Source organism: Ammospiza nelsoni, chromosome 8, assembly GCF_027579445.1.
Source record: "Ammospiza nelsoni isolate bAmmNel1 chromosome 8, bAmmNel1.pri, whole genome shotgun sequence".
In the NCBI taxonomy this organism is placed as follows: domain Eukaryota; kingdom Metazoa; phylum Chordata; class Aves; order Passeriformes; family Passerellidae; genus Ammospiza; species Ammospiza nelsoni.
In genome coordinates, this window is record NC_080640.1 from 4,549,885 (window position 1) to 4,565,586 (window position 15,702).

Sequence of the window (15,702 nt, forward strand, 5' to 3'; positions counted from 1 at the left end):
AAAGCTTTCCTCCTTGTGTACATCCAGGGCAAGGGAAGGGAGCAGGGAGGGGGAAATTCCAACCCTGAGACAAGCAGCTCAGAGCAGCCTCTGGAAACAAGTCACATAAATCTTCCAGAAACAGTAGTTCAAACCTCTTTTTATTTCCTTGAAAACCTTCCAGCACAGGCTGCCCACCAGAGAGATAACTCCTGCTATGAGACAATACTGGAAATCTCTGCTCACCTTTCATACAGCTTCCAAAGTACCAAAAACATAACAAAAAACCCCACAAACAACTAAATCCAGGAGCTGGAGAGCTTGACTTGGCTGCAATTCTTTTGACAACAAAAATAATTCAGGATTGATGGATTTAAAATTACAAGCCCAGCTTTTCAATTTCCCAAATATCCCCCATTGCCTCATTTTTGTCCCTGAGGGCATAGCAGACATTGTATGCTTCTGTTAACAGGATTTGCCAGCAGCCTCTGACACTGTGATCAACTTTTTAACTACATCTAAAAATGAGAACTGGAAGTCTCCACAATACACTGCCCCCTAAATTCAGATTCCCGTTCTAAAGTAGTCAAAAAGAAGGAAAAACTAGCTGCAAAAGGCCAGTATTCAACTGGAAAAAAAATTCCTAAGCAGGAATCAATTTTTTTTTGTCAAATAAAAAAATATTTAGTACAAGTGGCATTGACCTCTCCTATCCCTGCCCAAACTATGAGGAATGTCAAAAGATACATCCCTCCCCCAGCACTTAATCCAACTTCCAAGCAGACCACAAAATAGAAAAATCGTGGCTGCAGTGATGAATCATCCAACAAAACCAGCAGCCTTATCTTGAACTTCAGTCTTATCCAGTGGTGATTCTGTGTTCAAAATGCTGAGCTGCTGTTTTCCAGGAACACTTGTTAAATCAGGGCAAGCCAACCACTCCCATCTCTTCAGTGCACCTCAGCAAGTCAAATGATTCATTTTATTCAATGCTACCCTCAAGGTTACTTTCATCTCAGGAAAAATAAATCAGTATGTTCTAGGGAAATCTGGAGTTCTGTGGAAAACGTTCTGGAGTTATCTGAATCCCATCATCCCCGGGCCTATTTCAAATGCTGACCTACAAGTTCATGATGGAACAGGCTGGTACTTCCTCAAAAATTTCCGCAGAAATTTCTCTAAGTGATGTTTCCTGTTCTGAACTGAATGAACTATTTTCCTCCATTTTAAGGAATTTGCAATAGCAGCCAAAGGCTTTGGGATATGATGGAATGAGGAAATCCACTGTACAGGATGCAAAACTCCTCTCTGTCACTGATATTTTAAGTCAAAACAACAACAAAACCAACCTCACCTATTAATGGTTTTTGCCCAGCTAAAACAATTATTTTAATTGTCCCTCTAAATGCACTGAGCTAACACAAATAAAGGGAAGCATCCTCTGCAAAAAGGCCATTATAAAAAACACTCTTGAAATTAACCCATTAATAACTTATGAGTGATGATCAGCTTACAAGGCAATGAAGTAAAATAACAAAGCTGAGAGACAGTGACAGAATATGCTCAGTAACACCAAGTCTTTACAACAGTCAGATGTAATTTTCATCACTTTATATTAATCCTCTGGATAATACAGTTACTCAAAAAGAGATATAACCAGAGATAAATACAATAAAAGAAAACAAAATATAGTTATTCTAATTCACTTTGACTTTTATCTCACACAAGACTCAAAACAAGTTTTTAAATGCTAAATTAAATTCAGTTGCATACTAGTTAAAATCCTTAAAAATGCATGTTCAGAGTTGATTCATATTTACAATTTATTTTTATCAGCCTTTTCAAAATTTTAAATAAATGCCACCTATAAAACTCCAAATATGAAAATTAGGTCCTTGTTCTCAAAGATGCTTACATGCTTAGTCCATGGAAAGCGTCCATTCACGACAACCAAAACAAATTAAAAATTAAGCAGGAAATAACCACATTACTTATTAGGATTACTTATTATTACTAGTTAGTCATTAGAAAAACCCTGTGTAATTTCAATAATAAACTAATAACTGTTTCATTCAGGCCAACCACTCCAAGCACTTGAATTCCACACACACCCTGCTATTTCAAATTCCCAGCTGAATCGAACTGCAAATCCTGGTGAAGCTTATTTGACTTTAGGAAGTTCAATACAAAAAGAAGGTGAGGCTGGTTGAATAATGAATTTTGCCATTTGTGAGCCAGTCTTGCTGATTTTCACTCAGAATTCTGGGTATAAACTCAGCAGTACAAATAAACACAGATCTTCCTGGCAAGTATGTAAGAAATGGAAAGGCCAGCTGCTTAGGAAATCAGCAATATCTTCAGTTTTCACAGAATACTCTTTATGTTGCTAAAGAAAGGGCTGAAAAACCTCATTTTTCAGTTCATTTCAATATCAAATAATGATAAGAACATTATCAGGTAAATATTTGATTTGACCTCTTTTACAGATATAAAAGGATTTAATGAAATCAAAGCACACAAAGTGAGTAACTGTTTATCAATTTTGATTTTGTAGATCTAATTTAGCAAATTCAATGCAGAATAAAGAAAAATGCAATGGGTTAACCTACATTAAAACTCTAGTAAAGAAAAAACCATTGCTGTTTAATTTTCACCTGACTTATTTTAATATTTACAGTACAGACTCTGTTCATTTCATTGTATAATCCACCATGTGGGTCAAAATTCCCTCTACTGCGAAGATTTGCTATTTCCTCCAGAATCCAGCTCACTTGTCAGTTATATCAGAACTACACAAGGATTTCCAGAGATCAGGACTAATCTCAGAGCTCTCCAGTAAGTGCAAGTGCAGTGGAAGCTCTTTAGGAAGAACAGGGCTTTGCCTGTCTCACGTAACAGACAGACAAATGTGCATTTACAGATGCACAGCTCCTGTTCACCAAGGTGGGAGGGGAAAATCAAGCTCATCAAATGGCAAAGTTTTTGGGACATTACCCTCCCCCTCTCTTTTTTATACACCTTAAATTAAGAAAATCAAACCCCACTCTGGCACATTGAATAGAAGTCTCACCCAACACAAAGATAAACCCCACAAAGTGAAAGTTGCTCTGTTTGTAGCACAGTGCAGCTCACTTCAATCACATCACTCAATGTGATTTTTCTTAAAATTCATTTCCAGCAGCTTTCTCCTCCTTGGAACCAAGCCCTGGGCACAGGGGATTGTCCTCATGGCAGGTACAGCCCTGGTTGTGGCCTTCTGCCTCACCTTGCTCCTCATTTGTGGCATGGCACAAACACAGGTACTGCCCAGCTGCTGCTCTGCACTGACAAAGGTGTTCTCAAAACCTCAGTTATGGTGTGCAGGGAGAATAACAGCCCTCCACCCACAGAATAATCCCAAAAGTACCAGGTATTGTTGTCTGACCTACACACAGCAAGGCAGAAACACCCCAGAAGAATCCCAAGTCCATCCTGGAAATCCTGGATGTACCATGAGCATACATCAGGAGGTTTTCAGCCTCCCACAAAAAGGCAGCAAATGGACCTCCTGAAGGAATCATGCTCCTCCACCCAAAAATCAGGGCACCACCACAAAGCAGGAAGATAAATTACATAATAGATAAATTACAGCATCTACAGTGAACTTGATTTAAGGAAGAAACACAAGAGAAAAATGATAAAAAAATCAAGATAACCAAACCCCAAAGTCCTGAACCAGCAGACACATTTTTAACATCCTTTAAGTGACCCAACCTTCCAGCACTGCTGCACACACAGCCATGGTCTACCAGACATAGGAATAATTGCCAGCTGAATTATTAGCCCAGCCCAAGTTCCCATTTGTCATTTTCAGCCTCCCTAAAGAGTTAACCAACATACTGAACAACATCTTTTGAAGTGCAGTTTTAAGAGGACTGCTCACTCTTCCAACAAACCTGGCATGTAACTGTTTCAGTGCTTAACACAAGAACACTTAATTAAGTCACTAGTCTGAAACAAGTTCCAACACATTTTCCTGGACATGGGATGTAAATGTGGTGGGTACCAAAGCACCCAGGGAGAGTACACACATCAAAACAATTACATATTAAATGCATTAATTTATCACCTATCTGTCAGTATACAGAGACTGTTCCTGGGAGTGTTGACTCTCAACAACAAAAACATGTTTGCAAAGCTTGGTAATTGCTGTCTAGTCTACATTTTCAATTTATAGCAATGACAGTGCCCTATTTTCACCAGAAAGATTTTAAATTCAAAATACTTTTAACTCTGTAACATGAATAAAGACACAGCTCACTAGAGGTGGCAGCAAATTCTTTTTCCCTTTGGGGGAGTGGAGAGGCAGAAAAGCTCAACCTCTTTCACATGAAAAATCAGTAAATCAGGCCAAATTTAAGAGATTCTGCTTACAGTGTCAGCAGAAAAAATGAGCTAAATTGATATCCAAAACATCTGGATGCAATGGCTAGTTAGAATTAAAAGCATCTTCAAGAAGAGAACAGCCAACAAAGGAACAGAGAGAGCTTTGCTACTGTCCCCTGTGTGGCAGAACCACAACATAAAAGATTTACATGTTTGTGTGGGTATTTTAAGCATTGTTTTAAAATTCTGTTAAACAAACAAGGCCATGCAGCGCTCCTTAAAGTTTTAAAGACTTGCTTTCTCTAAGTGACACCAGAGATTTCCAGTCGTAACCTTTTTTCCGCTGTATTTTTCTGGTTTTGCTCCTCCTGCCTGGAGCTTACCCCTTGTTTTTTATCTTGGGCTGTGTCTTCAGGCTCTGCCTCCCCTGGCCACATCCAGCCTGACGTGCTCTGACCACTCCTGGGATGCAGAGCTGCTGCTCAGCACTCTCACAAGAGAATGGAGGGACACAGCAGCAGCCTGTCCCAGGCCACACAGGAAGCTTTTTGGCAAAACAGTGAGCTGAACCTGTTTCCCAAGTCCCAGAGCAGCAACCTCACTATTGAACCACCTTTCTTCTACATAAAATACCTGAAACTATTCAGATTTTAAGGCAAAGGCATATGTTCAAACCTGAAAACTGTTTAAACTGTTGAATGCCACAAATGTCTACCAGACCTGCAACTCCCTGCTTGTGCAGATAACATCTGCTAAGAGTAAGTGGCTCATACAGTTCTGCACCAGAAAGCTTAATAAGTTCCTTCTCCAAGATTAAAGAAACACCTACACATTCTAGATGCTTCTGCAAGTCCCTGGAGGGAGAAAATGCTGCTTAGTGCTGAGACAATGAACCAGCTTCCTTCCTCAACAGCAACAAAACCCTGCTGCTTTACCTAGCACTGAGAGGAAAGTGATATTTATAGAACTGAGCCCTATACCAACACGTACCTAAATACACTCTTAGGGTACAGCATGCATCAAGATGACCTTAGACCCATATATTTTCAAAGTCCTAATTTGAAAGATTTCAGGAGCAGGAAAAAAAATTGAAGCAGCTCAGCCACATCCCCCCATTCCAATTCATTTCAGTGATTCTCTGCATTGAAGTGTAACTTCAAAACCTGAACCATTCTTGTCACTCACAGCTCTTCAGCAGGTGACTTTTTAAAGCTGTTACATTATTTTCATATGTCAAGTAAGCTCACTAGGATTATGATATTTAGGTTTCTTATGTAATTTTATAAATCACTGACAGCAATGCTTCTAGCCATGTCCCATTGCCTTTAGCTTCAAAACCAAAAGAATACATGCACTGACTGTTGTGTTTCTTTATATATAATTACCTGATGAATTCTTAAGCACTTGTTCCATGCTGTAAAAATGTTTTATGCTAAAGCCAGTTACCTAAATTCCCATTTTGGCACTGAAGTAACTTACTATTCTGTATTTTCATGCAATTATACAACTGCACAAAGGTTCACTTGGCTGCAAACCCCAGTAAGTATTTTCTGAGACTGTTCCTATTCTTCATAATTATCAGTGAAAAAGAAAACCCAGCCAAAACCCATCTTGCAAGACAGATAAATGCTCTCATATCACAAGCTATTGTTTGTCTAAACACTGATGCAGAGCTGGATACATGCAAAAGCACAGCAGAGCATGCAAGGAGAATTCTCATTAGAACATGTACTCACTCCCCAACACTGCTGGTTTGCTGCACTTTGGAGAAACTGCATTTAACATGATAACTGTCAGCTTAAATAACCAGGAACAGTCAGTAATAAAGACACCGATGGAATTCTAAATCTACTAAAATAGATTAAGAATTCTGCAGGCCTGGCAGCTTGGGCTCCATCCAACCCTGCACTGGAGACTGTGTTACAAGCAGAGACCCGTTCTCATTTCAGTAATGTCCTCAAGTTCTTTCTAATCTGTTACAGTCAATAAAAACTGACTTCTGCACTTCCTCTCTTCTACACCAACTCTCTGACATGCTGTCAGCCTTTATTTGAGCTGAGATAGCTCTGCTGCCTTCTGGAACCAGCCCCAGCTACCTGCAAAAAATGTCTTTTCCTGCACCCAGGTCTCTTCCTCCTGCACATGCCTTCTGTATTCCCCATGTGTGTGTCTGTCTGGCTTCTGTCACTCAGCTACTACTCCTGAGGAAAAATAAATACAGGAGGAGAGGAGGAGGGAAGGCATGAAGATGCTGCCTGCCTATTTTCTTTATAATTTTCATACTATTTTCTTTATATATAATGATTCTTCTTTGCCTATTCTCTACTTTGTATGAAAACATCTGCTCCCCTGAAACATCTCAGCACTGCAATACACCTGCTAGTGACCCACTGAGCATCTTCTTGCTTTAATTTCACCCTTGAAATGCAGAGCTATGCAATGGAACATGAGGCCAAATGTAGCTTTAAAGCAGAGAAAGAGCTCAAGGAAATAGACGCCTTTAGAATTTATGAATTTGGAATTAAATCTTCTACACTCACAAAATCAAATCACGACGTGATAAATGCAGATAGAACTCAATGAGTCGCACAAAGGTTTGTATTTTATGCAAAGCTGACTCCAGCAGTGCAGCACCCAGTGATACCCAGGACACATCAAACCCCCAGGTATTATTTCTTGAATTATCAATTTCTGCATCAGTGCTTATCTATCCCTGAATTAAAAGACTCTCCTCCAAATATCAGCCAGGCCCAGCATCTCTCCCCACCACAAAGAGATTTCAGCCCACTTTGAACACTTCCTCGTGTGACAAAGGGGAAAATTGCATTTCTACACATCTGTGCTTCACAAACCTGACAGCTCCATGCATTGTTACTGCTCTGACTCTCTCAACTAAAAATAACAAGTAGGAGGAAACAAGATTGAATGGACCTAAAATGCAAGTTCACTGTTCCATAAGGCAGAGTAACTCATGAGAGAGCAACCACTCCAAGTAATCACACATATTTTCAGCTCCTGCATCAAAACAAATACAGCCCAAATATAAAAAATAAAAACAAAATAACAAAACAAAAGCAAAAAATTCCTGTTGCTTTGGTTTTAACAGTGAGAAGCCACTCCTCACACATCACAGGCCCCAAAACTATAGGAGCAAATATGGCTCTGTCCTGCAGGGTCATGTATGGGATTGGGCAAGGAGAAAAGAAAATTTATCTTTATAGACATTACAGCCTCTGTCAGGAAAGCAAGGAATTTGTCAGAAGGCATCAAAGAAGTTGATGCTGTTCAGCTTGCTGTATGCCTAGTAGTCTCTTTAAAAGTACTCTGCTTTGAGAAGAAGGTGAAGCATGGAGAGATGGAGCTCTTAAGAATCTAAAAAGAATTTTTAAAAGATTCTACCTCTCAGCTTTACTCAGGTAACACCACTCAGCTGATGCCTAATTCAGGCGCTCAGTGTAACAAGTAACTGTTCTGCTCCATTATAAGCACAACACACTGCTTAGTGAAAATCAGACATTTTTCTTCCAGAAGGCCCCAAAGCAGCAGCCTGCCAGAGAGAAAACTGCTGTCCTCTCCATGCCACTTTGCAAACATTTGATGCAACAACATAATGCCTTTTACGAAGGTCAGGCATTAGTTCCTCCCAAGGGAGCTGCACAACACGTATAGAATTTAGGTGTGCACAACACACATACAGAATTCCAGTCTGCACAACACATACAGAATTTAAGCCCGTGTTAAATTCAGCAGCATGTCAAATGCCTATCTGGAATTTTACAGGTGATAAAAACCGCGCATATACCAACAGTGGTTACAGTTTAACATTCATTTATAGTCAAGTTATCCATTTAGAGACACTTTGGCTCAGCAAATAACCAGCCCCGGTTACAGCTAACCCAGACCACGGCTCGGAGCGTGCCTGGAACCTCCGCGCACATCCCTCTCCAAAGGCACAGCCAAAACCCAACCGGGCACTGCCCGCTGGCTGCCCCAGCCCCCTGAGCTCTGCTGGGCAAACCGGGGCTGCCCCAGCCCCTCTGGGCACACCGGGCACTGCCCCAACCCCCCGAGCTCTGCCAGGGCTCCGGAGTTGCAGCGATCCGGCCCGGAGCCCTCCCGCACCCGGCTGCGGGCTGTGCCCGGTACCATCGCTGCTGCCCGGCGTGCCCGCAGAGCCGAGCGGCGGAGCCGAGCAGAACCGTGACGAGCAATGAGATCACCGCTCCTCTCACCTCCGGGGCCGTGCCAGCGCCCTGCCCGCGCCACCGGGGCAGCCCGCACCGCGGCGGAGCCCCCGCGCCGCCGAGCGCCTTCCAGGGAAAGCGGAAAGGAAAAAAGGAGGGAGAGTCGGCAGGACAGTGCCCTGCGCGGTCACACACCGGGCAGGCGCGGAAGGAAGGGCATCACCCGGGGCGGGACGAGCCCCACCCCGGGCCCAGGCACTTACTGGAGTGGTGGCAGTGCGGGAGCCCCGTGAGGAGAGCCGGGCGCTCCCCGAGCCCGCTCCCGGCCCCGCGCCCGCGCCCCGCACCGGGAACGGGCTGATCCCGCCGCCTCCGTCCGCGCCGCCAGCACCGCACTGCGCATGCGCCGCCGTACTACCACCCGTGCCGCCCGCGGCCTGCTGGGACATGTAGTGCGGCGTGGGCAGGGGCGGGGCGGGGCTGGGCGCGCGGCATGATGGGAATTGTAGTTCAATTACTGAGGGTTTAATCGCGTGTTTAATGGGGAGGCCGTAGCAGGGAGGGGAATGTTGTATATTGTGGAGAAATTCTTCCCTCTGAGGGTGAGCAGGCTCTGGCCCAGAGAAGCTGTGGCTGATCCATCCTTGGAAGTGTCCAAGGGCAGGTTGAACAAGGCCCTTGGCCAAGGCTTGGAGCAGCCTGGGATAGTGGAAGGTGTCCCTGGCCATGGATGGGCTTTGAGCCTCTTTCTACCCAAACTGATTTGTGATCTATGATTCTATGAACTGCCATTCACCAGCCACAGCCACAGGATATCTACCAGGCCAAGTGCCAGATTCTGCACCTGGGATAGATCAGCCCTGGATGTGTGGACAGATTGTGGAATGACACTGGAGAGCAAGGCCCTGACAAAGGACTGGGGGGTCCTGGCTGGTGGCAAATTGAATATGAGGCAGCAGCACCCCTAGAACATGTCCTTGAGTGAGGCTTCCCTTACTCAAGGACATCCCGGAGCTAACAAGCTTTAAGGATGTAGTAAATCAAGATGTTGATATATGTCTGTGTATACTTTGCTAAGGTGGCAAAAAACTCAAGGTCTGTGTACCCCACAGCTGAACTATCTTCACCTCAGGTGCTGCCTCCCAGCCTTTTGCCATCATTCTTAGCAGCAAATAACAATTTCCCCAAATGATGCTTAACCAGTTTTATCAGGAAGTTACTTATTTTCTAAGCAGATAATAAATTTATACTGAAAAACTTTGTGTTTTCTGAAATAGCAACACAGATTATTTTTTTTTTACTTGCTTAAAGCAGTGATATCTCTAATTATGGAAATCATTTGAACTCTGCCGCTGCCTGTAAATGCATCTTTGTTTCAAGCTGGCATGTAACAACCCCACTTCACAGCGAGACAAAAGCTGTAATCAGAGCACAACAATAAAAGCTGAAGTCAGCCGCAAACAATGCTGCACCATCCCCATGGCAACTTTTCCCTATCAAACCCCGAGGAGGTCACACACTCTGCAGTTGCACCAGCCAGAAGCTGTTCAGTTTGGACTTCATTCACGATTATTCCTACATTTTTTGGGTCGTTTTTCACTTAACAGTGTTTTACTGGAGTTAATACAAGACAATTAGCAGTGGGCAGCACCACTTTTCTCCCCCACTGAAGTTCCAAAATGACATTTCTCATCCTGACAGAGCTGTGGCAGCTATTAAATGACTGCAGGATGTGTCCTGCCATCACACTGCACGTGGAAGAGCCTTTTATAAAATTGTACACAATTTCTGGACTCAAAAATCCATGCAGTCAAAAGCCATTCCACACCACATGGAAACTACAGCAGCCTGCAGTCTGATATGCCTTAACTTGCAAATATTTTCCCCAGCCTCCCACACAAGGTTTGAATAACCATGGATTCTGACATGAGCACCCAGGAAAGGCTAAAAAGATGGTTGCATTTAAAAGAAGGAATGTATTTTATTGGAGTTTGGTACCAAACCTCATATTGTACTGTACCACAGATTCTATCATGGAACACTGCTGTAACTTTGCTTTTAGGATGGCCTAATTCTCCCAATTAATTGAGGAGACAATCAGGTATATAAAGAACTATTTTTACTTAAGCTGAGACACAAACACTTTAAAATAGCCACATTCTGTCAGCTGTGCTGTTCACACAATTATTTTCCTGAAATTCACGCGTGGAAAAGCCAAAGATGAAGCATTGTGAATCTTTGATGTCCAAGACATAAATACAGTTATCCCTAATGCCCCAACTTAAAGCAAAACGTGCTTTCAGTAGAAACTTCTCTTAGTTCTGGTGTTATGAACTGTAGTGGTGCAGAGGCCACTTAAAGCTCAGCTGAGCTCCCTGGCTTTGAAACAACTCAATATTTTTGTATTCCTCTCTGTGGAATGTGCAAATGCAACGGTTGAAATTGGTTGTGATGACAAACAGGTAAACTTTGGGTGTGAGGTGACTGGGTGGCCCAGGGACTCTCCTGTTCTGCACTACAAAGTCAGCATACAAAGATTACAAAGGACAGAATCTATATTTTACCCCCTGTCTAAAAATATTCAAGCACAAGGTCTGCACTGGCTTCTTCTCCATGCAATGCCACTTGACTTCAGTGTAGAAGTTGGTTCAGAGCCCAGGATATTCCAGCAGAACTATGAGACAGACACTTATTTCCTCTCCAGTTGTCTCTATTCATAGTTTTCAAACGCTGGCAGGTATCCCCACAAAAGTCTTCATGGCTGGCAAAAAAATGTTGGCAGAACCCTGCTGTGCCAGTCCTTTACTCAGAACCTGCTTGTGATTCTCCTCACTGAAACAGGTTTGGACATCAATTCCTGCTGAGATTTCTGTTACTCAGAATACAGATTATAATAAATAACATTTGTTGAGTGACCTGCAGCAATATGCACCATTAAGAGCAAGTGTTTATTTGATAAGGTGTAGAAACTCCCAGAGGAACAGCAGTACCTGGGGCATGTATCTATCCATATAAATACAAACACGCAAATAGAAATATGCAGATCACATACATATCTTGTAAATATAAATACACAACCTCCAGGTCTTGGCAAAGAAACAGAAATACCCAAAAATTCCAAGATACAACTTTCTAATTGTACTTTCGTGATGGATAATTTTACCCAGCAGAGGAAGTTCAGCAACTTTCTAGATATGCAGAAAATAAAGAGCTATGAACAAAACCTCACTTCATTGCTCTAAAGAAATAAATTCGGCCTGGGACAAAAAGGTTTTGTGAAAACTAACAGTTATGTTGCCGTGGAAAACAGGAAAAAAGCCCGGCCAGTGAATTACTGAGTGCAGAGCAAAATGCTGTCACTATATTCTGTTTTTATGGGTTCAATATTGCAAATTCCATCCACATGCAGTATGCCTCCTGTGCACTATTTTAAGAGGGGTGTTGCTGACCTCAATGGGGCTGCTTTTCATAGAGGCTGTGGCCAGGCGAGGTCATTACTCTGCTGACACCTTCAGTGTTAGCATCCAAGGAAAGCTTTTCAGTCATTAAACTCCATCCCAGAGGATGAATGTCTGAGTTTACTGCAGTGGCATGGGGCTAATTAGGTGGTATTTATTACCTAATTAAATTATTTGCCATAATGGAGAGAGAGAGGCCAAAAATTCTCCAAGGCTGCAGCCAGAGTGACCTGGGGAAGAACAACCCTTGCTGTGTTTTAGGGTTTCCAGTTCTGAGCAAGGCAATCTCTGAGAAATGAGCTTGTGCTGTCCACCTCAGGAGTAAACCCTTGTTTTTGGCCAATTTCTGAATCTGGAGAGGGTGACACTGATTCCTGATCTAGCGTAACAGGTGATGAAGGAAAACCATCCTCTCCAGGCCTGCGGGTAACCAGCTGAAGCCCTGCAGAAGGTTTCCCTGCAGTCAGAGCCTTTCAGCAGAGCTCTGCATGTCGTGGGCACCTCGAGGGCAGCGCAGACAAAACCTCCCTGTGCGTCCCACGGGAGGAAAGGAGCAGCAGCTTCAAAATCCCTGCACGTAGGAGCAGATAGTCTCATTCAAAAGCTGCTTTAAAGCGTATTTGCAATATGCATTTTAAGGCTAAAACTTCATCTTTTCTGATGAAATGATGTTGGCAGAGCTTGGGAATTTAATCTCACGTGGAGGTTGAATTCGTTCAGCTGCCAGTTGCTGGGTCTTGTTATTAATTTGATGTTGAAGTAGAAAAGCATCCTGATGTAGCTGCTGTGGATAAGCACTGGTACACAGTGATGAAATAGTTTCCCAGCCTTTTAAATACTCTGTTTCCCTGAAAGCCATATTTAAACACTTGGAGTTCGTTAGGAGTTTAATATTCTTATATTGCAGTTGTTTCCCTCATCCCTATGTGCATAGCATTACACTAAAATACATATGGTGATTCCTCATTTTCCACCAAAGAGTGAATTTTTATTTTGCTTCCATCTCTCTAGATATAAAATTTATTAGCAAAAAAAGACCCAACAAAACCCTTCTTTCCTCTTTTGTCTATTTTAACCTAAAACCATTCCACATTAAAAAAAAAAAAAAGTGAATTGTCTTTAAAATACTGTGTCCCTGCAATAAAAAGATTGAAATGCTTTCATTTCGTTTCAAAGCTTAAAAGATGAGAGCCTAATCTTCTTCAGCAAAGGGCGTATTCTGCTCTGCAATGTATGCAAAGCGCCCGGGGGGCTTTCAGCTCACCCTGCTGCTGCAGTCAGGTCAGGACAGTGCCTTGCTGCTGTCATGGGGCAGGGTGGGAGGCAGAGGCTCCCTATTTTCTGTGTTTTATTTGTTTAATATTTCACTATGCACCGTGTTACAGAGGTAATTTACATTTATATTAGCCGCTACAGTGCAGAGTAAAGCTGGGGGTTGAAGCTGCTCTCATTTGTGCTTTTACCAGGAGCTATAACATTGTACTTTGCTGCAAGTCCCAGTCCTCAAAGGGCTGGAGATGGTACTGGCTGTGCCTTTTAAATTATTATAAGCCATGATTTGAGTTGTATTTCACAGGAGCTACTAGAGCAGGAACAAGCTGCAGCAGGGGAAGGGAAGAAGTTGCAGGGCAGCAGTGACCTGGCCTGAGCTGGCTTTGGGGGACAGGAGCTCCCTGCAGCCTCTGCTGTCCTCAGAAGGGATGGAGCCCAAAGTCCTGCCCTAAATCAATTCAACAGACATGTTTTTACCCTTTTGATTTTCTCCCTCTCTGTCTCGTGGGGAGTGAGCTGTGTGGGGCTTGGTTGGTGGCAGGGGTTAAACCACAACAGAGTGAAAGGAAGAAAAATTTTATTGAGTTATAGCAAGATCCCAAATATCCCAAAGATCCCAGCCCTTGGCACACCCTTCTGGCTTAGCTGTGGCTGGCATTGCCCAGGCTGGGGAATCCCTTGGTGGTGGCACTCTGGGTTTCTCCCCTTGGTCACAGCAGTGTCCCAGGTGGTGACAGTGCCACTGCTGGTGCCACCAGCCCTCAACCCCTCCCCGGTACCCCCTGTGGATGTTCCCCATGGGGATGCCCACGCAGGTGCCCTGTTTTTCAGGGTTTTTCACAGGGGGAACAGCTCTGCAGCTGGAGATCCAAGTAGAAATGTGGAGCTTTACATCAGAGGAGGAATCGGTGCAAGGTAAAACTGCCACAGGCCTGTAACATACAGGACAGCACCAGCACAACCTCAGCTGATAATTTCAGATGGGGTTAGCATTTTTCCCAGCCCACTCTTGCCCTGGCAGGTGCTGTGCCAGTTCAGGTATCACCTGGAACTCTGAGCTGGCACAGAGGCAGCGTTCAAGCCCAAAACTGGCACAAGCCACAGAGAAAACACCTTGGCTCATCCACTGGCATGTGATTGTGTCACCCACACAGCCATTAAAAAATGTTCAAGAGCTGGAGTGTATGGAGGCTCTGGTTAACAGCTAGCATTGTAACTTCTAAGTTAATAAAATAAAGTAAGCTATTAATAAAGATTTATTAAAAAGATATCTTTATCTCTATAAAATACACCATATTACATTATCCAACTTGAAAGAGATAGCCAAAAAAAACCCCCAAACCCCAAACCCAACTCTGTGCCTATATTTAAAAAGTAAAATATAAATACTTGTTATAATTTCAGCATAGTAGAAGGAATGCAAAAACCTTTGAATGTTTAGATTTAGGAAATCTGTGAAACAATGAGGCTCTGGAGACATTCCCAAATGGCTTTTTAGCCTGTTGGTGTCTCTTTCCCAGGTGCTTGAGTGCTGTTCTACATGTCCTTCAGAGAAATTATTTTGTGATTTCTTAGATTGGTTTCTGATCAGAAAAACTGAGCTCCCTTCAGCCCTAAGAATTCTTGTTTCTTGTGTGAAATGCCTATCACCCTTTTTGGGCAATCTCAATTTATCCTTTCTCATGGTTTCTGAAGAGCTCCCAGGAACTCCCAGCATGATTTTCTTTTTATACCTCCCTTTGTGCTATCCCAAAACCTCTGCTGCCTTCAGAAATGTTCCTTTTTATTTACATTGGAGGAAAGATTAAAACTGACCATTGGAATTAAAACAGCTCAAAATTTGATCCCACAATTGACCAAATTTTGGTGTTTGTATCTTCCAACTGCTCTGATTTGTAGTGTGGGAAGCCAGAGCCTTTGCACATGGTGCCCATTACCCAATGGGTTACTGCTTGTAAATCCATTGAGAATATTTTGTCATCAAAAGCTACCCAAATTGGGTCTTACCAATTTACAAATTTTTGTCTTTATTACATTCTGTCTTGTATTTATACATTTTTAGTCAGTGTAAGAATAAGGCTCTCTTAGTATGTTCTTATGGTAAGAGATGCAGTCATGACATGATCTATAAAATCCCCTGCTGCCAACAGTTCCTATCCATAATCTACCCTGGATTTATCACTGATGGGGACAAACCTGGAGCCAGAACCAGGAAATTCCCAGGAAAACACAGAACCAGCTCCAGGCCTGCTGAGGTGGGGAGCAGGATTTTACATGGAGAAAGCAGCCCCTGTGCCTGGGGCACAGCCAGGGCCTGCCCAGGCATCCAGGCAATCCTGGCCTCTCCTTTTGGTCCCCAAGGATGCTTTAGGACACAACAAGTTTCCTCTGGAGCCCTTTTTCCAAGCCCTGTTGCCATCAAGGAGCACACTCAGGGCTGCCCA

General features: G+C 43.1%; 1 protein-coding gene across 6 annotated transcripts in view; it reads right to left on the bottom strand.

Annotated features, from left to right (window-relative positions):
• PLEKHA1 (pleckstrin homology domain containing A1) overlaps positions 1–8,943 on the bottom strand; it is a 31,296-nt gene extending 22,353 nt beyond the window's left edge. For 5 of the 6 annotated variants that reach the window (XM_059477236.1, XM_059477238.1, XM_059477232.1 and 2 more), the window contains exon 1: positions 8,792–8,943. The gene's annotated coding sequence lies outside the window, so the exon portion shown is untranslated. Of the gene's footprint in view, positions 1–8,576; positions 8,669–8,791 lie in introns of those variants that run through there. The other variant, XM_059477234.1, reaches the window with a different exon arrangement.
• Positions 8,944–15,702: the final 6,759 nt, after the last annotated feature.